Genomic DNA, 19,374 nt, shown 5'->3' with positions numbered 1-19,374 from the left:
AGGGTGCCTGTTAAAAGAGTTAAAATAGAAGTTAAAATAAGTTAAAATAGAGTTAAAATAGAAGTTAAAATAATTTTAAATTCAACCCAATAGATGGAAACACAAAAAGAAAATCCATTCATATAAAAAGGAGCATTTTCAGAAGCATAGAAAAAAAAAATCAATAGCTCCAGCACCATATAAAGTACTAGGACAAAAAATTCACTTATCAAAATAAATAAAATGAAACTATATATTACAACAAAAAAAGTAGACTTTTTAAGGATAAGCTTCTTTTAAAATTGAGCTACATTCTGTTTATAAGAGACATCTAAAGGTTAAAGATCCAAGAACATTGAAAGCATGGAAAATGATACACCAGGCAAATAACAAATTAAAAATCCTGAAGTGCCTATATTAATATCAGAAATATGGACTTTAATACAAAAATTACTCTGGGGACAAAGACATCTCTACAAAGTGATGAATGTTGCCAGTCATCAGAAAGATGTATTAATTCTACACTTTTATACATCTAATAAGATAACTTCAGAATACATAAAGCAAAGTGGAAGATTTTCAAATATATGTCTCATTGACCAAGCACAGAAAGGTGAATTATATATAATTTTGTGGCCAGAAATTAGAGAATATACATCTGCTCCACTACATGAGGAACAATAAGATCTTGATCTATAACAAGATAAAAAAAAATCTCAGTTAATATTAAACAAAATACATGATGCAAACCATTTTATTTGCAGTGTAGTTAATTAAGAAATGGGCTTCCCTTCTGCTCAGCTGGTAAAGAATCTGCTTGCAATGCGGGAGATCTGGGTTTGATCCCTGGGTTGGGGAGATCCCCTGGAGAAGGGTAAGGCTACCTACTCCATTATTCTGGCCTGGAGAATTCCATGGCCTGTATAGTCCATGGGGTCGAAAAGAGTTGGACACGACTGAGTGACTTTCACTTTAATTAAGAAATAAATAACAAAAAGTTAAATAAAGTATCCCATACATTTGGAGATATAAAACACAATTCTATAATTATAAAATAAGTAGTAATGCAAAGTTAAAATATTTAGTACTAAACAATAAAAAATACAAAGATCAAATATGGGACAAAACCTATGGGATGCACCCAAACTAATCATTAGAAAGAAATCTATGATCTTAAATTATTACTTTAGAAAATATAAATCCATAATAAGAAATTAGAAATATAAGAGTAGGCTAAGTTTGAAGAAAGTAGTAGGAAGAAGAAAATTTTAGAAGAGCTAAAATTAATGTGCTGTATGCTCAGTCGTGTCCACCTCTTTGCGGCCCCAGTCTCCGTTGCCTATGGAATTTTCCAGGCAAGTATACTGGAGTGGGTTGCTATTTTCTACTCCAGGGAATCTTCCCAACCCAAGGATCAAACCTGAATCTTTTGCGTTGGCAGATGGATTCTTTATCACTAGCATCACCTGGTAAGCCCCACAATCAAACAAAAATACAATAAATTCAACAAAGATAAAAGTTTATTCTTAAAGACTAATAAAATAGCCGAGCTTCTACCAAGATTAAAGGAGGAAAATGAAAAGAGACAAATAAACAATATTATGATTTTATTTTAAAGGTAATATAACCAATAAAAAAGGTGAGCTTCCCAGATGGTGCCAGTGGTAAAGAATCTGCCTGCCAATGCAGGAGAAATAAGAGATCTGGGTTCGATCCCTGGGCCAGGAAGATTCCCTGGAGAAGGGCATGGCAACCCACTCCAGTATTCTTGCCTGGAGAATCCCATCGACAGAAGATCCTGGCAGGCTACAGTCCATGGAGTCACAAAGAGTCAAACGACTGAAGTGACTTAGCACACACCTATGCACAACCAAAAAGGTAGAAAGAAAATAAAATGATACTGTGAAAAATACTATGTTAAAGACTTTGAAAAGTGATACAAAATGAAGAGTTCTAGAAATAAATTATTAAAAAGTTCTCAAGAAGAAACAGTTCTTGAATAATCCTAAAAATAGTTGAGAAAAATCAAAACAAATTTTTAAAGATTTTCTGCAAAGTAAATAGTAGACCTAGGTGATTTTAAAGTTGAGTTCTATCCATCCTTTGAGGACCAGACTATGCCAGCCTTTCAGAAACTCTCTGGGAGAACAGAAAAAGACAGACATTGCTCAGTCCTTGCTAACTCTAGAATTACCTTGATATGCACAGGGCCACAAGGAGGAAAATGATGCAGTAAAGAGTCAGTACTAGAAAGTTTTGTATAATCTTAAACCTCAAATATTCATTGGATCATAAACAAAGCATATCAACAGCCTTAGATATGCAGATGACACCACTCTAAAGGCAGAAAGTGAAGAACTTTCCAAAAATCAATGTGGAAGGTGACTACAGCCATGAAATTAAAAGATGTTTGCTCCTTGGAAGGAAAGCTATGACAAACCTAGACAGTGTATTAAAAAGCAAAGACATGACTTTGTCAACAAAGATCCCTATAGTCAAAGCTATGGCTTTTCCAGTAGTCATGTAGGGATGTGACAATGTGTATGGGCATTCCCTCAGTCGTGTCTAACTCTTTGTGGCCCCATGGACTCTAGCCCACCAGGCTCCTCTGTCCATAGAATTTTCCAGGTAAGAATACTGGAGTGGTTTGCCATTTCCTACTCCAAAGCATCTACCCGACCCAGGAATTGAACCTGTATCTCTTTGCACTTCCTGCGATGGCAGGCAGTTTTGTTACCACTGTGCCACTTGGGAAGATGCTACTGATGTTGACAGTTGGACCATAAAGAGCACCATAGAATTGATGCTTTTGAACTGTGGTGCTGGAGAAGACTCTTGAGAGTCCCTTAAAAAGGGAGGAAATCAAACCAGTCAATCCTCAAGGAAATCAATCCTGAATATTCATTGGAAGCACTTATGCTGAAGCTGAAGCTCCAGTACTTTGTCCACCTGATGCGAAAAGCCAGCTCATCGGAAAAGACCCTGATGCTGGGAAAGACTGAAGGCACAAGAAGGGGGCGGCAGAAGATGAAATGGTTAGATAGCATCACCAACTCAATGGACGTGAATTTGAGCAAACTCTGGGAGATAGTGAAGGACAGGGAAGACTGGCGTGCTACATACTACAGTCCACGGGGTCACAAAGAGTCAGGACACCACTCAGGGACCGAACAATAACAGCAAACTTCAAATAGTATAAGGAGGATGGCGTGGGAGTGGGGTGATTGGACATCTGTAACCAACACACACATGAAAGAAGAAAATCAAGAAATCATTAACTTAAGAAAGGGATTCATTAAAATAGTTAAAATGCTAATGAGAAGGAAAAAAAATTTTAAACTTAATAAGAAATTTCAAGGTGAAATAAATTTTAAAAGGCTTAGATATTAAAAACTTGATTCTAAATTTTATAAAAATAAGTAGACTGATGAAATTTAAAACATCAATTTATTGAGCATTATATATGGTATAACTCATATAAATATATTAAATGTTTTTGGTTTGGGGGATATTAAAAACTACAATTATATATATATATATATACACATACACACACACATATATATATACATATATTTTTTTAAGCCACAATTTAATATATCAATGACCAGACAAAGGCCTGAGCCAAGAAATCTCACTAAAGTGTTGACAAAAACTCCTCTGAGCAAGTGAGTAGGAGTTAACTGTGAATATTTTTAATATGATTTAATAAAAACACAAAGTTTTTTCTCACTGCCAGGCAAATATGCTCATGAACACTCTCATATTGTTGCAGGAGGGGGGACCCCTTCCGGGGCCTGAAAGTGGGCTCTCGTCTAACACTCAGAAATGAATCATCTGTGGAGACACATGTGTTGACAAAGCAAGAGATTTTATTGGGAAGGGCTGCCTGGGCAGAGAGCAATAGAATAGGGTAAAGGAACCCAGGAGAACTGCTCGGCCCCATGGCTTGCAGTCTCAGGTTTTATGGTGATGGGATTAGTTTCTAGGTTGCCTTCAGCCTGTCGTTCTAACTCAGAGTCCTTCCTGCTGGTGCACGCCTCGTTCAGCCAAGACGGATGCCATGAGAAGGATTCTGGGAGATGGTTGGACATGTGGTGTCATATTTTGACCTTTCCTGAACTCTCCCGGGTGGTGGTGGTTTAGTAGTTCCATGTTCCACCTTTTCAGTTATTTTATCTCCTGTCGTAAAACAGCTCATGCAAATGGTTACTATGGTGCCTGGCCAGGGTGGGCGGTTTCAGTCAGTGTGCTTCCACTAACAATTTGAGGAATGTCAATAATCCATGCTTGATTCTTGTTAAGCATGTTCCATGTTCTGGCACCTTACAAAGGGATTCTGCTCTTGTAAACTTGACATTTTCAAATTCTTTTTTGTTTCCAAAATAAGCCCAGTGGGCACACATATTTCTATTGCCTTTCCAAAATGATTCTCATCACTTCTCGGCCTTTTGGCTAAGATAAAGTATAGTATCTGTTGTTATCAGTTTAAAATGACTGCCAAGTTTTTAATCTGTTCCATGGCTAGCGAGTCATACACAATATTTTTTGTTGTTGTTGTTGTTTGTTTTTAAGGCAAAAACATCAATAAATATCTTTTGGACCACTTTGAATGTAAAATTCTTCCCCTTGAAATAGCGACAATCAAAAATCTCCAATTGCACAGAAATAAAGCATGTGGATTTACATACAATCTCAAATTATAAAATCAACATACATACTGCAAACATGAACATGCATTAAATCCAAAGATTTTGCTAAAAGCAGTGAATATCAACTCAGTATTGGCCTGGCAATATACCATTTCTAAACTCAGTGTATCTTTTTCCCCAAGTTTGTCAACTCTGATGACAGAGAAAGGGAAGAAATTCATTATTACTGGCCTGCCAATTCTGTGACAGATTTTAGTCTCTTGGGTATTTAAATACAATCGTTCAACAGATTTGAGCACCTATTAGAGGTCCAGATGAAGCTGACAGCCAACATCCTTTGATCTTAATAAAAGGAGCGAGAGGAGTTTGGGGGTGTAAGAAACCAAACCGGTCTAGATACTTCCCATGTGTATATACAATGGTTGGTACAGTGGGAAACATAGGAATGAATACATAAATAAATCTGCCTTCAAATAATAAGGCATAAGATAAAAATACAAGTCACTATTCAGTATAACAAAGAAGAGAATCAGTACTATTAATATCAGGAAAGAGAAGCAAAAAGACCAAAAATAGGTAAAGGATAGAGAGTTCATATCAAGAAGAAAATTCAAATGGAAAATTGTGGGTGTGGTATGAGTGTGCATGCATATGTATATTTGCACACATGTAGAGTGATGAGCGGAGAAGGCAATGGCACCCCACTCCAGTACTCTTGCCTGGAGAATCCCATGGATGGAGGAGCCTGGTGGGCTATAGTCCATGGGGTCGCTAGGAGTCAGACACGACTGAGCGACTTCCCTTTCACGTTTCACTTTCATGCATTGGAGAAGGAAATGGCAACCCAGTCCAGTGTTCTTGCCTGGAGAATCCCAGGGACAGGGGAGCCTGGTGGGCTTCCGTCTATGGGGTCGCACAGAGTCGGACAGGACTGAAGCGACTTAGCAGCAGCAGCAGCAGAGTGATGAGTGTGACATTTGAGCCAATTTATAAATAATGAATTTTGCCAATTTATAAATAATGAATTTCAGAAAATCAGACATGAAGAGGGGGACCTATAGCCTGAAGGAGCAGAGTAAATAAAACAATAATGTCAAGGGAATTTGGATGAAGGGAAGTTCACTTCAGTTCAGTTCAGTCACTCAGTAGTGTCCGACTCTTTGGGACCACATAGACTGCAGCACGTCAGCCTTCCCTGTCCATCATCATCTCCTGGAGCTTGCTCAGACTCATGGCCATCGAGTCAGTGATGCCATTCAACCTTATCCTCTGCCATCCCCTTCTCCTCCTGCCTTCAATCTCTCCCAGCATTCTGGTCTTTTCCAATGAGTTAGTTCTTTGTATCAGGTTACCAAAGTATTTGAGCTTCAGCTTCAGCATCAGTCCTTCCAATGAATACTCAGGACTATTTTCCTTTAGAATTGAATAGTTTGATTGCCTTGAAGTCCAAGGGACTCTCAAGAGTCTTCTCCAACACCACAGTTCAAAAGCATCAATTCTTTGGCACTCAGCTTTCTTTATGGTACAGCTCTCACATCCATACATGACTACTGGAAAAAAAACATAGCTTAGACTAGATGGACCTTTGTCAGCAAAGTAATGTCTCTTCTTTTTAATATGCTGTGTAGCTTAGTCATAGCTTTTCTTCCCAGGAGCAAGCGTCTTTTAATTTCATAGCTACAGTCACAATCTGCAGTGATTTTGGAGCTCAAGAAAATAAATTCTGTCACTGTTTCCATTGTGTCCCTATCGGGACCAGATGCCACAATCTTTGTGTTTTGAATGTTGAGTTTTAAACCAGCTTTTTCACTCTCCTTTCAGAGGAAGGGAGGTTGCAGACTACCAAATACAATCTGAGGTACTTTTGACACATAGTTGATCAATCTAAAAAGTCTATTAAAGCAGATAATCATGAAATGACATACATTTATTTTAACCTAAAGTATACATGTACAGGGGCTTCCCAGAATGCACTAGTGGTAAAGAACCCATCTGCCAATGCAGAAGAAATAAGATATCCAGTTTCAATCCCAAGGTCCAAAAGATGCCCTGGAGAAAGGAATGGCTACCCACTCTAGTATTCTTGCCTGGAGAATCCCATGGACAGAGGAACCTGGTGGGTTACAGTCCCTAGGGTTACAAAGAGTCAGACATGACTGAAGTGACTTTGCATGCATGCATACAGGTATAGCTTCACTCATCGCCATTTTGACTTAAGGCCACGTACTCTTCTTTCAGTATAGATCCACTAACTGGCACTCCAACGTTATCCTTCTTGTAAAAGCATTATCCAGAATATTCAGTCTTAGCTTCTTTAAAATGAAAGGAAAATTAGAAGACCCTTGTGAAGAAATCTAATTGCAGAATTTTTGATTTTTGCTATTTTCTTCTAACGTTTTATATTGTCCAGCCAATTTTCAACAACAGTTTTAAAATTGCAAGCCCAGCTGAGAATAAAAACAAAGAAACCTTGAATGGCATATCCCCACTAGCAGGGGCAGAGGTGCGTGAGCATACCAAAGGTGGATGAAAGTAGGAACAGAGAGCTTGAGTCACTCTGGTAGGGCAGTTAAGCAGATGTCTGCTGAGAAAGTCACTAAGGCAGAGACACAGGCAGAGAAGCAGGGAAAATAAGGCTGGACAGGAAAATTGTGACCATGTTGAGAAGAACATTTAGAGTTCTGCTAAGATTTTCTGATTGGTTTGACCAACAACAGAATGTTTTACTGGAAAATGACTTGCAGTTCACTTCAACCTTTGGAAGACAGATCTAGCAACTTTGTAAGGTGAGTGGAATAGGCAGAGACTTGAGTTAGAGCATGGATTGTGCAGGGAGTTTTGTCAATAATCTAGGTTGAGGCCAGAAGTTGCAAACTGCTTTTCATCAGGCTACAAACAGCTGGCAAATACATTATGGTTGGTTTGCCATGTGTCTTTTAAAATTTAGTTTTGAACATTTAGAAACCAGGGGATCATGTAGAAAGAAAGAAAGAGAGGAAGGGAGGAAGGAAGGATGAAAAGAAAGAAAGAGGGAAGGAGGGAGGGAAGTCTGAAAAACAATTCAGCAGGGCTGAGCAGCAGCTAGCTTCCTGGCCATGACCTCCTGGGTCTCACCTACCTTTCCCTCTGTCCTGACACTGAGAGAGAGTGTCTCTTCAAAATTATTTGTGATCCAGCCCATATCACTCATTTATATATTCTCCCTAATCTCTGTAATCATAGAAAATCACTGTTCATTCAGTATAACTGAAATACAGGATATGTAGGATAAACAGGGAAAGATAGGGTCAGACAGTTAGATTAAAAGCAAGAAATTATGTCTGGGAAAACTGCTGAGGTACACATCAGTGGTATGTGAAATTGTAACAGAAGATGAGAACCCCAAGAAAAGAATATAGAGAGTGGAGAACCTAAGGAATCTCTCACGTAGGTGGCTGAAAGAGAAATCAGAAAAGGAATAATCTAGAAGGCAGCAGTGTTTCATAAAGGAAAGAGTCTGACTGCAGGTATCAAATGTTACAAAGTGGTTAAGGAAGATAAAGTTTAATTGAAAGAACCATAGCCTTGTTCTTTAGAAGGTTGTCAATGACACTTTTCCAAGATTAGCTGTTAACAGAAGGGAAAAGATACAGCAACAGATGCAAGAAGAAATCAGTCAAGAGAAGATGTATATATACAGATGTATACATATGTATGTATGTATATATACATATATACACACAGATATATACATGTATCTGTATATATACACATATATTTAAGGGAAATATGACAAATTTCTCTAAGTTTGGAAGTGGAGACAACAAGTAATCTTGGAATATGATTTTGTTAATAAGGGAAGAATCACTAGCTTGGCTCTTTAATGAACTAGTTCTAACACGAGTCACAACCTACCCTGCTGCTTCTAAGTCACTTTAGTCGTGTCTGACTCTGTGCGACCCCATAGACGGCAGCCCAGCAGGTTCCGCTGTCCCTGGGATTCTCCAGGCAAGAACACTGGAGTGTGTTGCCATTTCCTTCTCCAATGCATGAAAGTGAAAAGTGAAAGTGAAGTCGCTCAGTTGTGTCCAACTCTTAGCGACTCCCTGGACTGCAGCCCACCAGGCTCCTCGGTCCATGGGATTTTCCAGGCAAGAGTACTGAAGTGGGGTGCCAGTGCCTTGTCCTACCATGTGTGAAAAAACAGGACCTTTCATCAGCAAACAAGGAGCATCTTTGGTATGTGAAGTTGGATATCATTGGAGGAGAATCAATAAGTCAGAAAAGAAACACTGATTCCCTCTCTCTAGACTCTAAAGTCAGCTCTTTAAGACCTTTCAGGAATTGAAATTGTCCTTAATGAAGTCCACTAACAGGAAAAGATCACAAAGAGATTTCACCACAGGGAAAGGAGCAGTCTCAGCTGGTGGGTTTTGCTTAATACCAGAACCTTGCTGGGTACGCAGACAGAGGTTGCTCCAGTGTGCAAAATTAGACCACAGCTCCTTCCAATTCAGCCATCCAATTAAGAAAGGTGTCTTGAAGACAAAAGATGAAATTTTTAAATTATTTAATTAATTTAAATTTTTAAATTATATTTTTAATTAAAAACGTGTATATCTAGTTTAAAAACAGATACAACATATGAATGAAAATTAAGAGAACTGAAATCTTAGAAACTCACATTCTTTTGGCTGCATTAACTACCTAGATCGGCCTCTTTCCAAAAAACACCAAGATCCTGAAGTCTCAGGACAAGAGATGATGTCAGTCTTTTTTTTTTTTTTAACTTTACAATATTGTATTGGTTTTGCCATATATCGAAATGAATCCGCCACAGGTATACATGTGCTCCCCATCCTGAACCCTCCTCCCTCCTCGCTCCCCTTACCTCGCTACAGGGCAGGATTTCAGTAATGATGTTTTGTGACCGTAGCAAAGGCAAGTAACAGAACCTGGACCCACTAGTGGCATTTCAAATTCTCCACTTCTTTTTTCAGGAAATTTGGAAGCTCCATCAAGTAAGGAAGGTCCCATTATTCTCAGGGAATTTAGAAATGAAGGTGAAACAGGACCCATGAATCAAAGTCTGCTCCTTCAAAGCTGAGCAGACTGTGGATTCATAAAATTAAATATTGAAGAGATACGATTTTATTTAATTTCATGCTGGAAAAGCAGGTCTAACTGGTCAAAATCAGAATAAGAAAAAATTTAAAAATAAAAACAAAACATGTACAGGCCTGATGGAAGACATCAATGGTTAAGTTAAAAAGATATGGAAGATGGGAAAAACATGGTTTCACTTCTGTCAGTACCTTATCTCTGAACCAGGGGCAAAGGAAAAGAGAGACAGAAGTCATTGGAAGAAGGGAATTAAAGAAACTCCTTTCAGGTGACTTCCACTGCAGTGAATTAAGGGTTAGGGTTACACACGAAAAAAGAGGAGAAACAGAGGCTGGAAAGTGTAAAGATTTCACTCAGCCATGATGGGAAATCAAACAGGAAATTCATAGGAGAAATTCAGCTTTTTTCTAAAGACATTTTTAATAATCTTTGTATTTCTCATAATTTTTAATATACTTCTCTTCTTATAACTCAAAATCCAACCCTTTTACACATCCAGAGCTGGCAAACAAATAGTAAGTTTCTAGAACAGTGTTTCTTGACTATCTGTCTGAGAATCTCTTGGGGAGCTTGTTTAAAAGAAAGATTCCTGTACCCCGCCCAGACCTATCTGACAGATTATCTGGGATCTGGTGCCTGGGAATCTGCATCCTAACAAGTTTCTCAGGTGATTCTTGCGCAGCAAGCCAGCACTGGTCTGATGATGCTGTTTCAGAACCACTATCTTAGCTCATGTCTAGTCCAGCAAGTCCTATGCATGACTATTCACCCACATCCTGTTTTTAATCGGTGGCTATGTCTACAGTTTTAAAACTGAAATAAAAGTGTCACACATTGTGGTGAGGAAATGGCAACTGTGCCTTCAAGTGCAGCTAGCTAGGATCAGACTCAAACCCAAGCTCATCTTCTATGATTTTGTTATATTTTAGTTTTAAAAAATAGTTTAAAATCCACTTATTTACAGATGGTCAAGAATGGTAGGATTACAATATTGAAGCATAGTTATAATAGTAACCTGTATTGTTTAGTCAATTAGATTTGAAGATGTATCAACTTAGTTACTTAATTCTGGGCATTTGGGGACAATTATAGACTTTTACTCTCCAAACAGTGCAAACACTATTCCTCTGCTCATTTCCTCTCTGGTTTAACTGGTTCATTGGTACTTAGAGATTCAAGTAGGAAACAAGTGTAGCAAAAATGGAAGACACTTTGTGTTGGCCATTGAGAAGGAAGGTGGGTACCATTCCACCTTCTCTGCTCTTCAGTCTGAGCACAGACACTTTCATCAGTAATGAATTTCTGATCTGGGCAGAATGTTCTCATGTCACCATTACCAAACTGACACTGTTGTGAAGGAAAGGAAAGCTCACTTCAAATTCAAGTGATTTGCTTACATGAAAAACTTCGTAGTTTCCTTTCTCCTATGTCTGACTTTCATGCATGCTGAATGGCTTCAGTTATGTCCAACTCTTTGCAACCCTATGGACTGTAGCCCTCCAGGGTCCTCTGTCCATGGGATTCTCCAGGCAAGGATAGTAGAGTAGGTTGCCATGCCCTCCTCCAGGGGAATCTTGCTGACACAGGGATGGAATCCACATCCCCCATATCTCCTGGGTGGGCAGGCGGGTTCTTTACCACTACTGCCGCCTGGGAAATCCATCTGACTTAACGTCATAACAAGTGAAATTCTTTGTTCACCTCTTCTGAAGGATTTGTGAAAAACAATAATCATATTTCTAACTCCAGTCTGAGTTTAGTGGCCCTAGTATAAGTTCTTAAAATACATTACATATCTTTACCTTAGAATTTATCATGAGGAATTCCCTGGTAGTCCACTGGCTGGAACTCCACACTTTCACGGCTGGGGGCTCCACACTTCCCTGGTTGGAGAACAAAGATCCCACATGCCAAATGGTGTGGTAAAAAAAAAAAAAGTATCATTCTATGATATAAATATGTGTCTTCTAACAGAACTCTACCCAAAGTCTTGTCTCTTTAATAAATATTTTCTTCGTCTAGTATCTGCAGAAATATAAGAAAAAAGGAAGTGTACATGCCATCCTTGTAAGTTAAGTTGTGCACCTAGGAAAGGCTAGTGGAAAATCTCACAAAAGATGTCATGAAGTGGCATTCTTTACCATCAGAATTTGTAGGTAGGTCTCCTCCATGTTAGAGATGGAGAAATTTGATTGTGTCGGCATCAGTATTGTTTCTTGTGATTTGTCTTTTCTCTTTGGTTGCTTTTAAATTTTTTCTCATTGGCTTAAGTGTTCCATGATTCTACTCTAATGTGTGAGAGTGGGTTTATTTTTATTTAGTCCCCTCGAGTTGTTCTTGGGTGTTTACCAATTCTGCTAAATTCTCAGTCAGATCTTCAAATATTGCCCTCCTCTCATTTTCTCTATTTCGTCTTTCCAAATATCCATTAGATGTATATTGGATATTATTTATTTATATCTTCCCAATTAATGTTGCTATTACTATTCCAAAATGATTTTTATTATTTTTATTCTCTTTAATCAATTTCAAAATCCTTATATTTAATAAACTTTATTTTTAGAACAATTTTATATCTACAGAAAAGTTGTGAAGATTGTACACAGAGTTCCTGTATACCTTGCACCCAGTCTCCCCTCTTACTGACATCATACATTAGTATGGTACATTTCTTATATTTAATAAGCCAATATTAATATATTATATTAACTACATAAATGGGATTTAGTGGACATTAACTAATGTCCATACTTTATTCAGAATTTCTTTTACCTAATGTCCTTTTCTGTTCCAGGATGCTATTTGGATATCACATTATATTTATTCATCATATCTACATAGGCTACTCTTGGCTATGACAGTTTCTCAGACTTTACTTGTTTTGATAACCTTAACAGTTTTGAGAAGTACCAGTTGGCATTTTGTAGAATGTCTTTTAACTACGATTTTTTTTCCTATGTTTTTTTGTTGTTGTTAGACTCAGGGTAAAGATTTAGGGGAGGAAGAACACAGAGATAAAGTGCCATTTGCACTATGTCATATCAAATATACATATTATCAAAATGCCCTGTCATTACTGATGCTGATCTTGAGCATCTGACTGAAATAGTGTTTATCGAGTATCTCTACTGTAGAGTTACTTTTTATCCTCCCCTTTCTACATTCTACTCTTTGGAAGAAAGTCACCATGCTTAAGAAATAGGACTTCTGCTCCATTTCCTTGAAAGATCAGTTCAGTTCAGTTCAGTTCAGTTACTCAGTTGTGTCCGACTCTTTGCGACCCCATAAATCACAGCACGCCAGGCCTCCCTGTCCATCACCAATTCCTGGAGTTCACCCAGACTCACGTCCATCGAGTCAGTGATGCCATCCAGCCATCTCATCCTCTGTTGCCCCCTTCTCCTCCTGCCCCCAATCGCTCCCAGCATCAGAGTCTTTTCCAATGAGTCAACTATTTGCATGAGGTGGCCAAACTACTGGAGTTTCAGCTTCAGCATCAGTCCTTCCAAAGAAATCCCAGGGCTGATCTCCTTTAGGAGAGACTTGTTGGACCTCCTTGCAGTCCAAGGGACTCTCAAGAGTCTTCTCCAACACCACAGTTCAAAAGCATCAATTCTTCGGCGCTCAGTCTTCTTCACAGTCCAACTCTCACATCCATACATGACCACTGGAAACCATAGCCTTGACTAGATGGACCTTTGTTGGCAAAGTAATGTCTCTGCTTTTGAATATGCTGTCTAGGTTGGTCATAGCTTTTCTTCCAAGGAGTAAGCATCTTTTAATTTCGTAGCTGCAGTCATAATCTGCAGTGATTTTTGAGCCCCCCAAAATAAAGTCTGTTACTGTTTCCACGGTTTCCCCATCTACTTGCCATGAAGTGATGGGACCAGATGCCATGATCTCAGTTTTCTGAATGTTGAGCTTTAAGCCAACTTTTTCACTCTCCTCTTTCACTTTCATCAAGAGGCTTTGAGTGCATTAATTACATGGGAATCCTTTCACACAGGAGGTTTGTCTCTTTTACCCCATTTATTATTTATTCAGTCATCTATTTATATCAGTATGGATGGACTCATGCAAGGATATTTATTTTGTATTTGGGGCTACAATCTACTATTCTTTTATTTTGTGGCTCAAAGTGTTCCATATTTGGCCACTGGAAGCTTATTCAATTGGTTTCTGTGTCTCCGATATATTTCCATCACTGTGAGGTTTTTTTCTTTTTCTTTAATACTTCCTTATTTTCTAGCACCATAAAACACTTGAGGATCTTTTTGTGCATTTCTTGTGCCAATCCTAGAATCACTTATTTTCCCAGGGAATGCTGTTTTCTTTTACTGGAGGATAGTATTAGAAACCAAGATCTTAGGTGTGCTCATTGCTACTAAGATATCTTTGTTTCTGGGCCCTCTCAGCTGACAGAGCAAATTACTATATGTGTGTATATTAACCCATGTATATAACATATATATATAAGTATTTCTCTGTATAATCATCTTTATCTATATTGATATTATAGTAGGTAAATTCTGATGCCTCCAACTCTAGTTACCTTTTCCATATGAATCATTCTACGCTCTTCTGTTGCTTATCTGTAAATTTTCACTCTAACAGTGAAAAGCCTGGTTCCCATAATCAGCCATTTATTTATTAATAGTTTAATTACAATATACATGTATACCAGTGTCAGAATGTTTAACTATCACTCCCATGGGAAACAAGTGTTTCAGTTAGAGTACATGTTTATGTGTCATTCTTTTTTTGCCTTTAATATTATAGACAAGTCATTTCCAAAGTTACTTAGGTCAGCTTCTTTTCCTTCCACTTTCTTAAGTTGTTTCATACATTATTAACACAGTTATATTGACTTGTCACATTCTGCAAATTCTGGGATCCCCCAACCTTCTAAGTGGGTTTTAATAATTTGCATACATTGAGTCATTCTTTGTGCTGAAAATCTATGTGTATTGACAAATGCATAGTGTCATATATTCATAATTATAATGTCATACAGAGTTGTTTGCTGTTCTTAGTCTGCTCAGCTCCCACAACAAAATTCCACAGACTAGGTAGCATATGCAACAGAAATTTTTCTCTTTGTTCTCAATGCTGGTTCCAGATCTAGCCCAAGATCAATTTGGGGAGGGTTCAGTTTTTGGTTAGAGCTCTTTTCTTGGCTTGCAAGTGATTTTGTCATCAGACAGCTTCCCTACCCCAAGGCTCTGCTAGGCAGTCAGCCTCCAGAACTATAAGAAAAAAATAGATATCTGGGAAATAATAGATAAAAAATAGATATCTGTTGTTTCTACCACCTAGTCTGTGGTATTTTATTTTGATAGCCCAGGTAGACTAAGAGAATGCTATAAAACTCACGAGTGCTCCATCTATTCAACCTTCTCCACATACCCAAAACACCCCACACCACCCCTCCAAACCCCTGCAAAGCACTGATCTTTTCACAATCACTACAGTATTGTCTCTTCCAGAATGTCATGTAAGTGGAACTATACTATGTAACCCTTTCAAACTAGCTTCTTTCACTAATCTACATGTGTTTAAGGTTCATCAAGACTTTTCTTGGCTTGATAGGTCATTTTTACAATAGTTGAATAATATTCTGTTTGTTTATCCATTAACCTATTAAAGGGCATTTCAGATCATTCCACTTTTTTCTGTGATTGAGAATAAAACAGCCACAAATATTTGTTTTTGTTTTTGTTTTTTTGTGAGGACATGTTTTCAAGTCAATCAGGTAAATATAAGCATGAAAAAAGTGAAAGTGTTAGTCGCTCAGTCGTGTCCAACTGTTTACGACTTCATGGACTGTAGCCTGCCAGGCTCCTCTACCAGGCAAGAAAACAGGGGCAGGTTGCCTTCTCCAGGGGATCTTCCTGACCCAGGGATTGAACCTGGGTCTGCTGCTCTGCAGGCAGATTCTTACTGTCTGAGTACCATGCTGCTGCTGCTAAGTCGCTTCAGTCGTGTCTGACTCTGTGCGACCCCATAGACGGTGGCCCACCAGGCTACCCCGTCCCTGGGAGTCTCCAGGCAAGAACACTGGAGTGGGTTGCCATTTCCTTCTCCAATGCATGAAAGTGAAAAGTGAAAGTGAAGTCGCTCAGTCGTGTCCAACTCTTATCGACCCCATGGTCTGCAGCCTACCAGGCTCCTCCATCCATGGGATTTTCCAGGCAAGAGTATTGGAGTGGGGTGCCATTGCCTTCTCTAGAAGCCCCAAATATAGGCATACTTAGGAGATACTGCAGGTTCAGTTCCAGACTCTGAAATAAAGTAAATGTGTGCATGCTAAGTCACTTCAGTTGTGTCCGACTCTTTGCAACCCTATGGACTGAAGCCTGGCAGGCTTCTCCATCCATGGGATTGTCTGGCAAGAATACTGGAGTGGGTAGCCATTTCCTTCTCCAGGGGATCTTCCCAACCCAGGGATTGAACCTGTGACTCTTAAGTCTCCAGCATTGATAGGCGTGTTCTTTACCACTAGCACCATTTGGGAAGCCCTAATAAAGTAAACAGCGCAATAAATAGAGTTACATGAATTTTTGGTTTCCCAGTCCAAATAAAAAGTTATATTTAAACTATATGCTGTCTATTAATTGTGCAATAACATTATTTAAAACAATGGCCAATGGGACTTCCCTGGTGGTACAGTGGAGAAGAATATGCCTGCCAATGCAGGGGACACAGGCTTGATTCCCTGGTCAGGGAAGATTTTACATGCAGCAGAACTGAGTCCACATGCTGTAAGCCCTAAAGCCCACGCACTTAGAGCCCATGCTCTGCAATAAGAGAAGTCACCATAATGAGAAGCCCATGCACTGCAATGAAGGCTAGCCCCAGATCACCTCAACTAGAGAAAGCTGGCATTCAGCAACAAAGACCCAGTGCAATCAAAAATAAATAAATAAGCTAATTAGTTAAAAAAGAAAAAAAAAGAATAGGATTAAAAATACCCACCAATGTATATACCTTAATTTAAAAATACTTTATTGCTAAAAAATGCTAACCATCATCTGTACCTTCAGTGTGTTGTAATGCTTCTGTAGATGGGGTGTCTTGCCTTGATGTTGATGGCTGCTGACTGATCACGGTGGTGACTGTCAGAAGTTAGGATAGCTGTGGAATTTTTAAAAATAAGACAAAAATAAAGTTTACCACATCGATTGGCTCTTCCTTTTTGGAGTGATTTCTCTATAACATGCAATGCTATCTGATAGCATTCTACCGATAGTAGAACTTCTCTCATAATTGGAGTCAGTCCTTTCAAACCCTACAGCTGCTTTATCAAATAAGTTTATGTAATAAATTCTTTGTGATCATTTCAACAATCTTCACAGCATCATGACCAGGAGTAGATTCCACCTCAATAAATCACTTTCTTTGCTCATCTCTAAGAAGTAACTCCTCGTCAATTAAAATTTTATCATGAGATTGCAGCATTACAGACACATCGTCAGGCTCCATTTCTACTTCAGGTTTTCCTGCTATTTCCACCTAATCTGCAGCTATCTCCTCTACTGAAGTTTTGAGCCCCTCAAAATCACATACAGGGGGTGGAATTACCTTCTTCCAAACTCTTGCTAATGTTCATATTTTGGCCTCTTCCCATGTATCACAGTTGTTCTTAATGGCATTTAGAATGGCAAATGTTTTCCTCAAGTTTCTTTACCTAGGTGCATTAGAAGAATCACTATCGAGGGCAGCTACAACCTTACAAAATGTATTTCTTAAGTAATAAGACTTAGAATTCAAAATTATTCCTTGATCCATGAGCTGAACAATGAAGGTTGTGTTAGCAGGCATGAAAACAGCATGAATCTCATTGGATATCTCCAACAGAGCTCTTGGGTTATCACACACATTGTCAGTGAGCAGTAATGTTCTGAAAGAAATCTTTTTTTTATCTGAACGGTAGGTCTTAACAGTGAGTTTAAAATAGTTAGCAAACCATGTTGTAAGCAGATGTTCTGCCATGTAAGCTCTGTATTTTTCCATTAATAGAGCACAGGCAAAGTAGTTTAACATGAAGGGCTCTAGGATTTTCAGAATGGTTTCAACTTAAAGACAGTTGATACATGAGCCTCTAATAAGAGAGTCAGTCTGTCATTTGAAGCTTTGAATCCAGGCATTGACTTCTCCTCTCTAGCTATGAAAGTCCTAGATGGAATCTTCTTCCAATAAAGCTGATCATCTATATGGAAAATCTATTGGTTAGTGTAATCACCTTCATTAATGATCTTAGTTAGATCTTCTGAATAACTTGCTGCAGCTTCTGCATCGGCATTGCTTCTTCACCTTGCACTTTGATATTACAGAGATGCCTTCTTTCCTAAAATGTCAGAAACCAACTTCTACTACCTTCAAATGTTTCTTCTGTAGCTTCCTCACATCTCTTGGCCTTCACAGAATTAATGAATGCTCTGGATTATGCTTTGGCTTAATGAAATATTGTAGCTAGTTTGAACTTCTATCCAGACCACTCAAACTTTTCCCACATCATCAATAACACTGTTTCACTCTGTTATTCATGTGTCATTCTTGCTGAACCTTTAATTTTCTTCAGTATTTTTTTTCCTTTGCATTCACAACTTGGCTAACTATTCAGGAAAAGGTCCTAACTTTTGACCTATCTCAGCTTTCAGTATGGCTTCCTCACTAAGCTCTATCATTTCTAGCTTTTGATTTAAAGGAGAAGGTGTGTGACTCTTCCTTTCATTTGAACATTTAGAGGCCCATTGCGGAGTTATTCACTGGCCTAATTTCAATATTGTGTATCTCAGAGAACAGGGAGGCCTGAGGCAATGGGGAGAGACCGGGAACAGTTGGTTGGTGGAACAGTCAGAATACACATAACATTTATCAATTAAATTTGCCATCTTATATGAACACAGTTTGTGGCAACTCAAAACAACTACAGTAATAACATCAAAGATCACTGATCACAGATCCTCATAACAAATATAAAATACAATAGTAATGAAAAAAATAAATATTGCAAGAATTTGCAAAATGTGACACCGAGACATGAAGTGAGCAAATGCAGTTTGCTGATAGACTTGCTTAATGTAGGGTTGCCTTCAATTTTTTTTTAAACCTTCAATTTGTAAAAAAAAAAAAAAAAAACAATATTGGTGAAGTATAACAAAATATAGTGCAATTAAGCAAGGTATGTCTGTTCCTAAAAGTGCAAATGCTAGCTCATACGGTAAAATTATGTTTAGCTTTGTAAAAATACCGCCAAACTGTCTCCCAAAGCACTATACTAGTTTGCATTCCCATCAGCAACGAAGGAATATTCCTGTTAGTCCGCATCCTTGCCAGCAATTTGTATTGTCATTTATCTGGATTTTAGTCATCCTAACATCCATGGAGTAGTATCTTGTTACTACTTGGGATTTAATTTGTAAATTAAATTTAATTTATAAATCCCAAGTGACAAATGATATTGAGCTCTTTTAATGCACTTATTTGCCACCTACATACCATCTTTGGAGATGTGCTTGCTCACATCTTTGGAGCATGCTTTAATTGGGTTGTTTGCATTCTTATTTTTGAATTTTAAAAGTTCTTTTTATATTTTGGATGCAAGTTCTTTTTCAAATATGTGTTTTGCAAATATTTT

General features: G+C 38.3%; 1 non-coding gene across 1 annotated transcript; it reads left to right on the top strand.

The window, feature by feature from the left end:
* The first annotated feature begins 4,414 nt into the window (after window positions 1-4,414).
* On the top strand, window positions 4,415-4,610 carry LOC139179141 (U2 spliceosomal RNA). Its single transcript, XR_011563572.1, has one exon. It is a non-coding gene; the product is annotated as a U2 spliceosomal RNA (small nuclear RNA).
* Window positions 4,611-19,374: the final 14,764 nt, after the last annotated feature.

The sequence above is a fragment of the Bos indicus genome, chromosome 2 (assembly GCF_029378745.1).
Source record: "Bos indicus isolate NIAB-ARS_2022 breed Sahiwal x Tharparkar chromosome 2, NIAB-ARS_B.indTharparkar_mat_pri_1.0, whole genome shotgun sequence".
Classification (NCBI taxonomy): Eukaryota; Metazoa; Chordata; class Mammalia; order Artiodactyla; family Bovidae; genus Bos; species Bos indicus.
This window is presented reverse-complemented; position numbering and strand designations above follow the sequence as displayed.